This window comes from Elgaria multicarinata, chromosome 2, assembly GCF_023053635.1.
Source record: "Elgaria multicarinata webbii isolate HBS135686 ecotype San Diego chromosome 2, rElgMul1.1.pri, whole genome shotgun sequence".
In the NCBI taxonomy this organism is placed as follows: Eukaryota; Metazoa; Chordata; class Lepidosauria; order Squamata; family Anguidae; genus Elgaria; species Elgaria multicarinata.
In genome coordinates this window covers 118,932,240-118,944,922 of record NC_086172.1, presented here as the reverse complement: position 1 = coordinate 118,944,922, position 12,683 = coordinate 118,932,240, and the positions used below count along the sequence as shown (strand labels likewise).

Below are 12,683 nucleotides of genomic sequence, written 5' to 3'. Positions count from 1 at the left end.
AGTGGAATATTCCTGATGAGAAATACACAGGATTGTGCTGTTAACCTCAAACTGCCATTGGTTCTAGTCATAAGAAAGTCCCTATACAGGACTACTTTAAAGACATTCCCTCTATAGGTAAAAAGGAAAGCATGCATAGATAGATAGATAGATAGATAGATAGATACATACATACATACATACATACATACATATACATACACATACACACACACACACACACACGAGACAAAAAAATGCAAAGCATTCTTATGAGAACAAAGCAACGTAAATAATATTCTACTTAGTTGTAAATTAACATTTGCACTATTGTTCAGGAAATATGTGAAAAACTTTCAGTAGGAAACTTGATTTAAATCACTGATTTAAATTGTCTTGATTTAAATACATCCAAACAGCAGCTTAGGGTAGCATGTTAATATGGCCAGGTGAGAAGATAAGAGAGCATTAGTTACAGTTGAGGAGCTGGTTGCGTGAGCTCTCTGACCTGGGCTTCTCTTCTTCTGCCTCCCCTCAGGGAAAGCCGGTGGAAGAAAAACAGCTAGGATAGCTTGAAGAACCTGATCCTGTTGAAGGATACAGTGAAAGCCTCAGTAGTCAGCAGTCTCCCTCACAATCATGGCAAGTGGGGCAGCCAGATTGGTCACCGGTACACCTAGGGGTGACTGTATTACACCAACATTAGAATCACTCCACTGGCTGCCAGTTAGCTTCTGGGCGAAGTATAAAGTGTTGCTTATTACTTTTAAAGCCCTACACGGTTTGGGTCCAGGTTACCTGCGGGATCGCCTTCTCCCGTACTATCTGCCCCACACACTCAGGTCCTCTGGGAAGGGTTTACTCCAGTCAGCCACAACTAGGCTGGCAACTGTTACCCAGAGGACCTTTTCTTCTGCTGTCCCCAGACCGTGGAATGGCCTGCCGGAGGAGATTCGTCAGCTTAATGCTCTCTCTGAGCTTAAGACAGCCGTAAAGACTAGTCTCTTTCGGCAGGCCTACCCAGATGAATTTTAAACCTAAGAATTTTAAGATGCTGTGATAGTTATTTTAATATTGTATTGGTTTTAAATGCTTTTTAAACTAACTTTATGTATTATATTGTATTTAGTGTTGTTCCCCACCTTGATCCAGAGGGAGAGGCGGGTAATATATTATTATTATTATTATTATTATTATTATTATTATTATTATTATTATCAGTGCAGATAGTGCCATAATGGAGTTTGGTTTGGTACAGATATCTGAACCCAGGCTTTTTAAAGTGACTACATTCCGTTCAGTCCACTGGTTCAGAAGTGGAGATCAGATCCGGATATGTGATTTGGGCAGGTTTGCATTCGTTATGCCAGGTGGAATTGAAGCATATTGACGGCAGCAAGCTACCACCTCACCAGCCAATCTGATGTGACACTTTTAGACAACCCCAAGTCTGGAATTTAATGTCAACACAGGCTCTCTTGAACTGCAGTTGCATAAGAGTATTGTGCAAGCAAGAGGCATGCTGCACCAAATTTTTCACCCATGCGATTTCCCCCCCCCCCGAGGGAGGGGGGGATTTTGTGAATACAGAACACCTGCTCCATGTATTAGCAGTGCATCTTAAATGGCTGCTGACAACAAGAGTTGCCCTTTCAGCTGCTTTCCCTTGCTCTTGTTTTGAGATTGGATACGAAGCACTGTGACATTCGATCAGATTTGGTTATATGATATCGCCAAGAGTGAGCAAAGCCTTCTCATTGCCTTTACTATGAATGTCATGGGGCGGGGGAGACACCTTGGCATTCAGGCCAATGCTCTCTACCTTGTCGCACTGGTTATTTCAATGCCAGTACAGAAAGGCAGGGAATATTCACGCAGTTTCCTTAGCAAAGGACCAATGCGTTATCCCACCTCCCTACCTAGTAAACATTTGGCATCCTTCCATGCTCCAGCCTGCCCCCTGCAAATTGCGAGAAGGGGAGCTTTTCAGGAGCCAGACATCTCATGATAATCCCCCAATCCCCCCTCCTCAGTTCAGCTCTATTATTACTTGTGAAATGTCTATCAGTGAGCAGCCAAGCTGGGCAACTGGAGATAGGGAAGTATTTCGGTAAGTCTACATTTTAAAGCAAAGCAAGCTAATTCATACTTTCAAGTCTAATATGCAGATCAGAGTGCAGTTCTCCTTCAGATTACACACTCAGCCAAATTTTGCAATGTGTTAAAAATGTACATGGGGGAGGGGAACTGCATTTGTGTTGTACACAAATAATAATAATAAAATTATTAATAATAATTTTAAATAATAAAATTATTATTATTATTTTAAAAATAAAATTAATAATAATAATATAAATGAATGTAAATATACGTGAGAATTTTTTTAAGCTACAGATTGATGTGAAAACAGGACAGAACAGACATGATGGAAAACATGAGAAAGCGGAAATAGACAGATTCACCCATCTCTATGGTTATGGCTGGCTGGGGAATGCTAGGATTTGTAGGACTTCTCTCTGTCTAAACATGTAGAGGACTGCACCTGTAAGCTCGGTTTGAAAGGTCCATCGTCAATGGAGCATTGGACTCCCCCTAACCCTATACTTGGCCTAGAGAGCAGCAGCACACCTCCGGCCCACAGCTGACTTGCACTGTAAGGTCATGTGCACTGCAATTTGTCAGAGCGTTTAACCTCAAAAGCACTTATCACCCTTGAAAGGGATGAGACTGGAACAAGCCTCTAGCAGAACCTTTTGCGCTCAGACTATGCTTCTGTACAAGGTTGAAGAGTGCATAATGCTGACATCCTGCCTGTGCATTCCCCACCATGTAATTTTTGACATCTGGTAACTTCCCCAATGATAAAAAAGGGAAACCAGAGTTAAGAAGCAGCTGACCAAACAGTGTTTAAATTTGAAAAAGAAGTTCTATAAATAGTGTGTGATTATTTTTAATGGTATGAGTCTTCAGAGGCAACACTTAGATCTTCCCCTTCCCTGGGATTGAAGAAAGGAACATGGAGACAGGGGATTATGTAGCACCGCCTGCCCCTCTGCTAACAATCTCCACATCTCAGTCTAGGCAGTTGGCTGTTGCTGGTGTTGGCCCCTCTCCCTCTCCTCCCCACTCCCAGCTATTCTCAGCCATAACTTCCTCTCCGGCAACCCACCTTCTGCGTCCTCTCACTGGCTTGGGAGAGGGAGGTTGTGGAATCTGGATTAAGTTTTAAAGGCTAGCAACCCTACCAACCCATCCTTTGAGCATTCAGACTCTCAAATCAGGCTCTCCATGTTAACTCACCCTTTGCGATATAGCTTGCTACAGCTACTCACTGAGTATCTTCAGTGCTCATTTGGAGATATATATATACACATACACACACATATTTACAAGCTAGCCAAAGATCTGGAAGTTATTAAAAAATTAGCAGAGACAAAAAAAAATTGTTTCATACTGTTCTGCTGCAGAGAAAGAGGGAAGCTTTGCACAGCCGACTGTCTTTCACACATGCATCTTTTAATTATTGCCATGTGGAGTCCCTCTCCCCGCATGTTCTGTGCGTTAAAGCCTTCAAGAACACAATTCTAACACTAGTGTTTTTTTCCCCCTCCCCAATCAGCCCCAGTGATCCTAGTGCCAACAATGGGCTAAGATGCAATCTGAGAGTCCATTGATCTGTGTAAATCCTTCAACCTGCCAAAGCATCCATTGGCCCTTGCGATCACTCTCCTTCCTCCTAAAGCTTGCTATGTACAGCCATAAGAATTGAGGTGATTAGACTGCCAAATTAAATATGTCCCTCAGATCAACTGTTTATGACAGAGGCTTGAAATACTTGTATTTTGATGTATGTTCCACAGCCAAAAACCCTAATACCTGTTTAGGCTTTGAGGGGAGGAGGCAATCTTCCAGATGGATCCCACCCACCCACCCGGTCCCACATGACTGATTAGGGGAATATTTAAAAACAGAACACAAAAAAATCCTATAAAAGAAAAAAAACATTACATGTATAGGGATATCATCATTTTTTTGCATCAGGTATGCCATTTGCGCGGACCACGTGTTAACGTCCAAGAAGCCGGTAAGTACTTTAGGAGGACATGCACATCGTTCCATATTATAGATTATTCCAGTATAAAGTTTATCCTTATTATAACCTCATCCCTAAAGGGGGGCAACTACTGGGCATTGCCTGATTAGGGGAGAAGGGTTAGAACAGAGGAGGAGCTTGGAGGAATTGCAATGAATATAGCCAGCCTAGAATAACATAGCACAATATAACGGTCAGCTAAAACAACGCATATTCTTTTATATCAATGTGGTAACAGGAGATTTCTGAAGTTCAACATCTTTCCCCAGAGCCTTGTCTCACTGCATGTCCCATTCCTATTTACCTACATCTCCTCATCTTCCTTGCTTTTCGTGCTTTGTACATAAGCCTTAGACTCTGCAAAGGCCAATACAAATTCAAGTATTTCAGTACATTTAGTTTTGCATGTTATTTAAGTACAGGGTTGTGTTTTCCTGGTGTGTACTGTAAGAATATTATTTGCATCTCTTCTTTATTGAGCCTGCACTCAAAAATCACTCAGAGGTGGGGAAAACCCACTGACAGCAAGCAGCTCTATTTAAAAAATAGCCATGATATGAAGCAATCATGCAGCATCTTATTGCAATGAGCCAGTGTGGGAAAGATACCTCAGATTAAGCTGGAGCTTTTGCTGAAAGGGCATCATCTTCCACTTCAGAGAACAGTTTTAGGAAGTTTAGACCTTGGACATCCTAATAGTTCAAAGTTATGCCAGTACAATATACCAGTGGAGGTGACATCAGAGCCACCAGCCTCCCCTGCAATATGCAGCCATACATTCCACACTCAGCATTAACAACACAGCGCATGTATTCGGCTAAGAATTCAGCAATGACTTTCCTATGAGTGTATAACAGCAGAAGGAAGACCCATCAGGTCTGCTCAATGTTCTACAATTACACTTCATGTAGGACTAACTTGTAAAGGAGGTTTAGATGAGAGGGTAGAGTTATGCCATTTTATAGCAGCAGGTCCTGCCAAGTTCATTTCCTTTTATTCAATAGGCTTGTTATTGGCACAGCGGCATCAGCGTACATAATGGTTTACAGAATAATGTAACCAAGATGATGGCTCCCTGCTCTCAAGGAACTCACAATTTCAGTTTTAACAGGGCAAAGGGGATGGGAAAGGAAGGAAGGAAGGGGCAAGGACAAATATGCACAAGTGCAGTTATGTCATGTATTTAGACACAATTCTGGTGCAGGATGAGCCCCAAGGAGTTAAGTTAAAACATCTTTAGTGTCTACACAACCACTACTTTGCTGCTGAAAATGGATGGGTCTTGTTTAAGCCAATACTCTTAAGTTGCTGAATTTAAGTCAGACGACTGCATTCACAGGAAATGTTTATGGATTTTATTAGGCCTGGCCTTGGCTGGTCTTCAGAGGACACAACACACAATAGTCATGGGTGCAGCCAAATTCAGCTGGAGTTCTGACCCTAAAAGGGCTGGGATGATCTCTTGTTTCACTCCCAGGGTGATTTATTTATTTATTTTAAACGCAGTGGAAGTTAGATATGCCATCCTTGAAAACACAGGAACAGGAAAGGAAAAGAACACACAGTTTGAGGAAATATGTAACTAGTGTTCTATGGGAAATTGCTGATACAGGCGGCAACTATTTTCATTAGCAAGGTTCAGCGGAGTATAATAATCTAAGGCTAAAACTACAGTTCACATGTCAGCTTCTGCCTCACCTCATCTATAATACAAATTGCGCGTGTGTGTGTGCGCGCGCGCATTGCCCAAGCAGATAAAGACAAGAGTGAATTCCAAGTAGGAAAAGAACTCAGACTCTGTATCACCTTTCTTGAATTCTTTTCCAAGGTCTCAGTTACGATTGATGCTTCCTTGTGATCTCTGCATGGTTGTGACACAAAACAGTAGGCCTCATTGCTTCAGGTACCACTATTTGTATTGGGAAGGTCAGCTTGACATTAAGATGAGATCACTTGAGGCCCATATAAAGTCTTCCGCATAAGAAGCCTATGGTTGATAAGTGTATGGGTTATAAATTCCAGTGAGCTTAACATGCATCTGAAGCCAGGTGAGGGAACGAGGAAACACAGCTGGTGGTAGGATAGAAGATGTCACAAAAACGTAAGAAGAGCCCTGCTGGATCAGACCAAGGGTTCATTTAGTCCAGCACTCTGTTCACACAGTGGCCAACCAGCTGTCGACCAGGCACCCACAAGCAGGACACTGGTGCATCCTCCTCCTCCTACCTATGCATTCAAGAGGCAGCTGGACAACCATCTGTCAGGGGTGCTTTAGGGTGGATTCCTACATTGAGCAGGGGGTTGGACTCGATGGCCTTGTAGGCCCCTTCCAACTCTGCTATTCTATGATTCTATTCCCAGCAACGAGTCTATATAGGCTTACTGCCTCCCATACTGATGATCTCCTTTCCCATCCCATTTCGCATGTCGCTGAGGGACGCTTAATCTGCACACTCTACACAGGCAATGTGGGAAATCAATAAAGAATAATCTTCATCCTGAGACGTAATGCTAAACAGGTTACAAGGACAGTTATCACATAGTCTCAGATAAATGAATGCCAACGAATGAAGCCAACTTTGGTCTTGTGTTCAAGCATGCCTTAGTTTTTATATCCCCAGTCACTGTCCACCAAAACCATTTATAGAGAAGTGGGGAGCTTTCAGATGTAGCTGGACTCCAACTTACATCAGTCCCAGCCAGCATGCACAGTGGTCAGGGCTGATGGAAGTTTGAGCCCAGCTACATCTGGACGGGCACAGGTTCTGGAAAGGTTTTACGCTGATATATCCTGTACTCTGATATACCTCACCTTTTTAAGGTCAAGTATAACTAATCCTATGTGAGGGTATGTGTACATCATAAGGGATATATACCCCATGACATTGCTTATGAACCATGGTGACTTAAGGGGAAATGAAGTTCCTATATGGGGGGGGGGGGGAGTGTGAGCAAGTCTTGAGTGAACTTGGCACATGTCCTAATCACAAAGGCTATTTGGGCCTTGCATAGCTTCTAAGTCCCATTAAGCACCTGACATCCTACTTATTGAGCAATTGGCTTGTACCTGGTGCCTTTAAAGGTTGGGAATAGCAACCAGTATTCAAGGAGGCACCGGAGCACAGCAATAGAACACACGTTTTGCATGAGAAGGTCCCAGGTTCAATCACTAGTATCTCCAGGTAGAGCCAGGAAAGAAGCCTGCCTGAAACCCTGCAGAGCTGGTCAGTGTTGGCATTACTGGGTTAGATGGATCAACAGTTTGATTCAGTGTAAATTTAACATGGACTAATCTGTGTACAAGCAGCACTGGAAAAAGTAACTCATGTTCCATTTAATGCCACATCCCACTGCAGACATATTAGGGACCACTTTTCTCAATTTAGGCACAGGCAGTGCCTTGAATAAACTGCAAATAAAATCACCCTGGAGCTCTCTCTAGCTTTGGATATTAGATTAGCCTGAGCCAGCATTTAATATTAACATAGGCATTGCAGTGTTATTTTTCATTCGTACACTACTTGCATTTTTTTTAATGCAGCTGCTGTTGAGTTTTCAAAATGCTGCAGAGTGTGAGTCCAACTTAAGTAACATGTCTGGTAATGTGTATTTAGATGACTATTCTTACAAGTGTATTGTACTGACTCTAACCTATTATCTCACTGTATTTAATGCAGATGTCTGGGGTCACTCAATAAGATTACAATAGATATTATAACTTTTATAGTAACAGGATATATATTTCAATTTATTTCAGCACAAACTGCAAATATTTATACTGGTAAAGGGAGCACTATGTGTTTATACAATAACCAGGCATGTAATATTCCCCTTCCTGTTGGAGTCCTAGGTAACCGACCTGTCAAAACTAGGGGAACAAGCAGGCTATTAGAAGCTGCAGATTAACCAGAAAACATCTAATCCAAATTACAACCTGGTTTTGAACTACAACTCTCATCAGTACCAGTCAGCATGGCCAATGGCCAGGTATTATAGGAGTTGTAGTCCAAAACATCTGGACGGCACCATGTTGCTTACCCCTGCTGCTTTGTGTTTATACAGTACATTTTTGAATGCACAATATCAGGACGTTCCTTTGCTTTTCAGTAACTTTCCTCTGAAGCATCCAGCACTGGCCAGTGCCCAATTCTGCTATAAAACAGTACAGCCAGCCATTTGTTCTTGAAATTTCCACTTCAACTTGTTGCTTCTGTGGCACACCGGAATTCTCAGCCAAGAAACATTCGAGGCTACAATAATAACATACAGGAGGCAGAGAGCGCAGTTCATCCAATCCAGCACTTCGCCCATAAAATGCAATTCAGTACAAGATATCAAGTTAGAAGCATACAAAAAAAGATTTAATACTCCTATAAAAAGGTAATCTTTGACCATGAAAGCATGGTAAAAGATTACCTGGACGAGACAAACAACAGCCAGATATGTACAACAGTCAGATAACTGAAGAACACACACACTCACATATTAGGAGGTGTAACCTAGCAAGGAAGTAAGGCCATGTTTATTGGAATATGTAGAATAGTAGGCTTCAAAGGACCTAGAAATCATAGAGATGTTTTCCCACATTCAAGCCACAATCCTCTATGTCAAAGTACTCTGAACACATTAACACACATTATCCAGATTGTTGGGTGTTACAACCAGAGTGCAGGAAAAGGCATACATTAGAAAGGCCAGTGTCAAAGATTAAATTTAGGAAGGCGCACCCTAAGGAATTTGTTTATTTGTTACTTTCTTATAGCATTATCAAACAATAAAAGCACTGGTTTGCTCAACAGAAAGTTTCTTTTCTATTCCGAATTCTAATCATGAAAGAACCCCTCTCTGTTAAGCATGCAGGAGAATGTCCCCAACAATATCTGTACCAGTACACCATTCACCAGGCTATGACACAACATAGTACTACAGTCCCAGAAGGAACTGAAGGGCAACATTTTCAAGCAAGGTTAATAGTACCCAGTAGATACTTCAGGTAGACAGCTGGGAGCAAAACAAGACCCACACACCCCAGTATTTTTGACTCTCCGCCATATTAGGTGGTATGATTCTTTATCCAGATTAAGCCATGCCACTGCCACTCAGCATCCTTTAGTGCCACTCTGAGCAAGGCAACTGGAGCACAAAGCGAGAAGCTGAAGTTTCTGTGATAGTGACACAACAGACCTTGCATGCTCATAACAGGGCTCCATGCTAGCACGTGGCAGCTGTTGCATTCCAGTCAGCCCAAGAAAGCCCTCATAACCAGGTACAGAGTTTTTCTCTTTTCACGATACACATTTTCCATTACAATCCTAACAATCTCAAGTTTCTTTTCTATGTGTGACACACAAGCACACACATACCCTCAAAAACACAAATGGCACACAAATTCAAGACAAATGCTACTACCACAGGGGCTCAGTCTCATTGGAGCCACTTAATCACCAAGATACTGTTCAATCACTGGGCCAGTACACACTGTCACCTACGTCTACCTTGGGGCCATGCACCTTCTGGACTTCCCATCAGACAGAATACTACAAGTTGGCAGGAGTATATGGAAGAATAGCTCGGGCAGCTTCTACGCTTCTGAGAAAGTGTCTATTTTATCCATCCTTCCTCTTAAACTGACACAAAGAGTCCATAAAATGAATACTTTGGGGGACAGTTCCCCAAACAGCTTCCGTGAAGCCAGCAGTCACACTGTTTATGTTGCATGAGCAAATTCTCCCCTCCATGTCCAGTGCTAGTTCCTCCATGCTGCAGTTACTAACCCTCCACCCCCACCCCCTGCAGCGCCACCTCCTCAGAGTTCTGTTGCTTTAGGGGAAGGAACACAAAAGTATGCAAGCCAGAGAAGCCAGTGGGTACTCTTACCTCTTCTCACTTGTTCACCCTTTCTGGGCACCAGGACAGGGTGGCCTGGACCCGAGAGATGGAGGATCCATGCCCACTCACTCACCCTATGTCTCTGGGCAGTGCATCAAGCAGGATTGGACATGGAAAAAGTAGCCACCTTTCACTTCCTTACCTGTATTCTCCCTCTGGGCACCTCAGGGGCAGGAATTCTGCCCAGTGAACCCAAGCAGCTTCTCATAGAAGCAGCTGCTGCCACCAAAACTCATTTTGGCAGCAAGGCCTGGGCAATGGATGGACGGATGCCACTGTCTCTCACTGCTCAACCTCACCTGCACTCTCCCTCTGCAATACCTGCTCACACATTCTTTCTCTTTGGGCAATGCAGCAGGAGCTTAGCGGTGGGTGGCATCCAGACAGAGGGAAGGAGGAGTACTTTGTGGATTATTTCCCCAAAAAAGCTGCTATGAAGCCAGCCATCACGCTGTTTATACATCACGAGCGGAATTTTCCCTCCATGTCCAGTGGTAGTGGCCTGCTCATTCACCTCTCTGCTGTCACCTCTGCCTGCTCACCTTTCTTCTCTTGCCAAGTGGCGTTGAGGAGTGTATTAGTTTGTCCAATCCCACACCACCCAGAGAGTATGCACAAGTTAGCGAGTCAGAGTCTGAGCTGGTGGCTCTCTCAATGTCCCAAACAGAGAGTAAGAGAGAGGGCAAGCAGGTGGGCAGAAGTGGCTGATTGCCCTCTCTCTCTAGACAGCATTATAAGTCAAGCCCCCCTGCCATGGTGCCCAGAGATGGTGAGTGAGAGAGCAGAGGCAGCGCTGCCTTCTCTTGCTTACTCACTCGTCTGCCCAACCCCAGAAGTGGAAATGTTCTGAGGAGGAGAAGCCAAGGGAAATTCAGGGGCTTCCTGACTAAAAAAAACCCCTTCTCCCCTGTTCTTTCCCAAGATCTGCTGAAGGGGCAGTGGAGAAGACACAAGACTGCTATTTGCCATTAATGGTTTCATTTTATTTATTTATTACATTTATATCCCACCTTTTTTCCTCCAAGGAACCCAAGGTGGAACCCTCTTCTCCACTTTATCCTTGCCTTTACTCCATTTTATCCTTACCTTTAACTCTAAAATAAAAAGTGGCAGCATTAAGCACCCTTTTTCCAAATACCAGTTTAATGCCCTGTAGCCTGATGTCTTTTCATTCATCTTTGGAGTAATGCAGTAAGCTCACGCTTTGGCATCAGAATGCAGGAGTCTGGCCACATGCTGGACTTCAGCCTTCTGGCTAAAACTCCGCATTTGGAGTGTGCGTCATTCTGTCCGACAGCAATAGGTGCCATTACAACAGTTGAACACACTACATTCCCACAAGCAAGAAAAACAGACAGGCAGCTTCCGAATGCTATACTGCACAAAAATTCACCCTCCTTTTATGCCAACAGTCTCCACCTTGGAAAGTCCCTTTCACTCCCAAAGGGAAGTATTCCCCAACACTGGCCCTCTATGCCGGGAAAATCTTCACCTATTGAACTTCTGCCTGTGACACACTTATTAAAAGGAACCTAAACTGTGCCAGAAATAAGTGGCAACCCCCTCCCCTTTATTCCTTCCTTCCTTGAAGAAGCGTGTCACAGGGCACTCACTCGTTGCCAATATCAAACAACTAAATAAACCACTCTGTCGAGTCCTAGGGCTGGAAGGACGAAATGCAATAGAGAATGAAAAAATAATAATAATGATGACGATGATGATGATGATGATGATGAGCGAAAGACGATGACAAACCCCCCCCCCCGGTTTTATTACTTACCAACCTAGTTCTCCGAAGTGTAGACGTGGCCCTTCTTAACTGTCTCCCCCGCCCTGATTTCCACCCCATGGGCATAAAGACCCCTTCCCCATTACCTCCAGCTGCCTGCAGAAAGGGGTCGAGCCGTTGCCAGAACCTCGTCTCGGAAGGAAACCCCCGTCACGTGGGGAACCTCAGGGGGCTGATCAAGCAACCCACCCTGCCAGCAAGTGGGACTGCCGCGTCGAAAGCACTATTTCTATTTCTCTCTCTTTCTAGTACAAGATCCAAGAAGGTGTTAAATTGGAAGAGAGGGCGAAGCGATGTGAAGAGCAGGGAAAAAGAGATCGACCCAACGGGGAGAAAGAAAATTCCTTAAGAGCGAAAGACAACACCGGCTGCAAATCAGCCCCCTATGGAAAGAAGGGCCAAGGGTTGCCAGCCCCTCCTTAGAGAAACTCCTTCCTTAATCTCCTAGCAGATCTTCACCACCACCCCCTCCCGCCGCGGACTCCCGCAATCTCGGGGGAAAGAATCGCCCCGGCCGCGGCGCAGAGACGAACCTTGATTACCTGCTGCAGCCGGAAGCCTACGACCGACCGTCGCAGCGCCTGACTAGTCTCGAGTGCCGCGCAAAGCGAGACAAGCCGATGTGGCTTCGGCTCCGCTTGGCTTCGCTTCTCAGCCCCAGCTGCTTTCAGTCCTGCTCAGGAGGAGGCAGCGAGAGCCAACCCCCTGGGGCTGCCCAGAGACGCCTCGCATGCTTAACTCTTGCTTGCCCGAGGGCGGCCGCGGCAGCACCGCAGAGCAAATGTCCTGGAGGCGGGGAAGAAGAAGAAGAAACACGAGCATTTCGCCGTATGCTTCCACGTCTGCTTTAAATGTGGCAGCTCCGGAGTTAGCAAACAAACCAGGAACCTCCTCCCCACCCCGCTTTATAAATCAGATTTAGGGCGCAATCCT

General features: G+C 44.4%; 1 protein-coding gene across 2 annotated transcripts in view; it reads right to left on the bottom strand.

Moving 5' to 3' along the window:
- The window catches only part of CD82 (CD82 molecule), an 80,509-nt gene extending 68,087 nt beyond the window's left edge, over nucleotides 1-12,422 (bottom strand). The window contains exon 1 of one of the 2 annotated variants that reach the window (XM_063117447.1): nucleotides 12,284-12,422. The gene's annotated coding sequence lies outside the window, so the exon portion shown is untranslated. The remainder of the gene's footprint in view (nucleotides 1-12,283) is intronic. The other variant, XM_063117446.1, reaches the window with a different exon arrangement.
- Nucleotides 12,423-12,683: the final 261 nt, after the last annotated feature.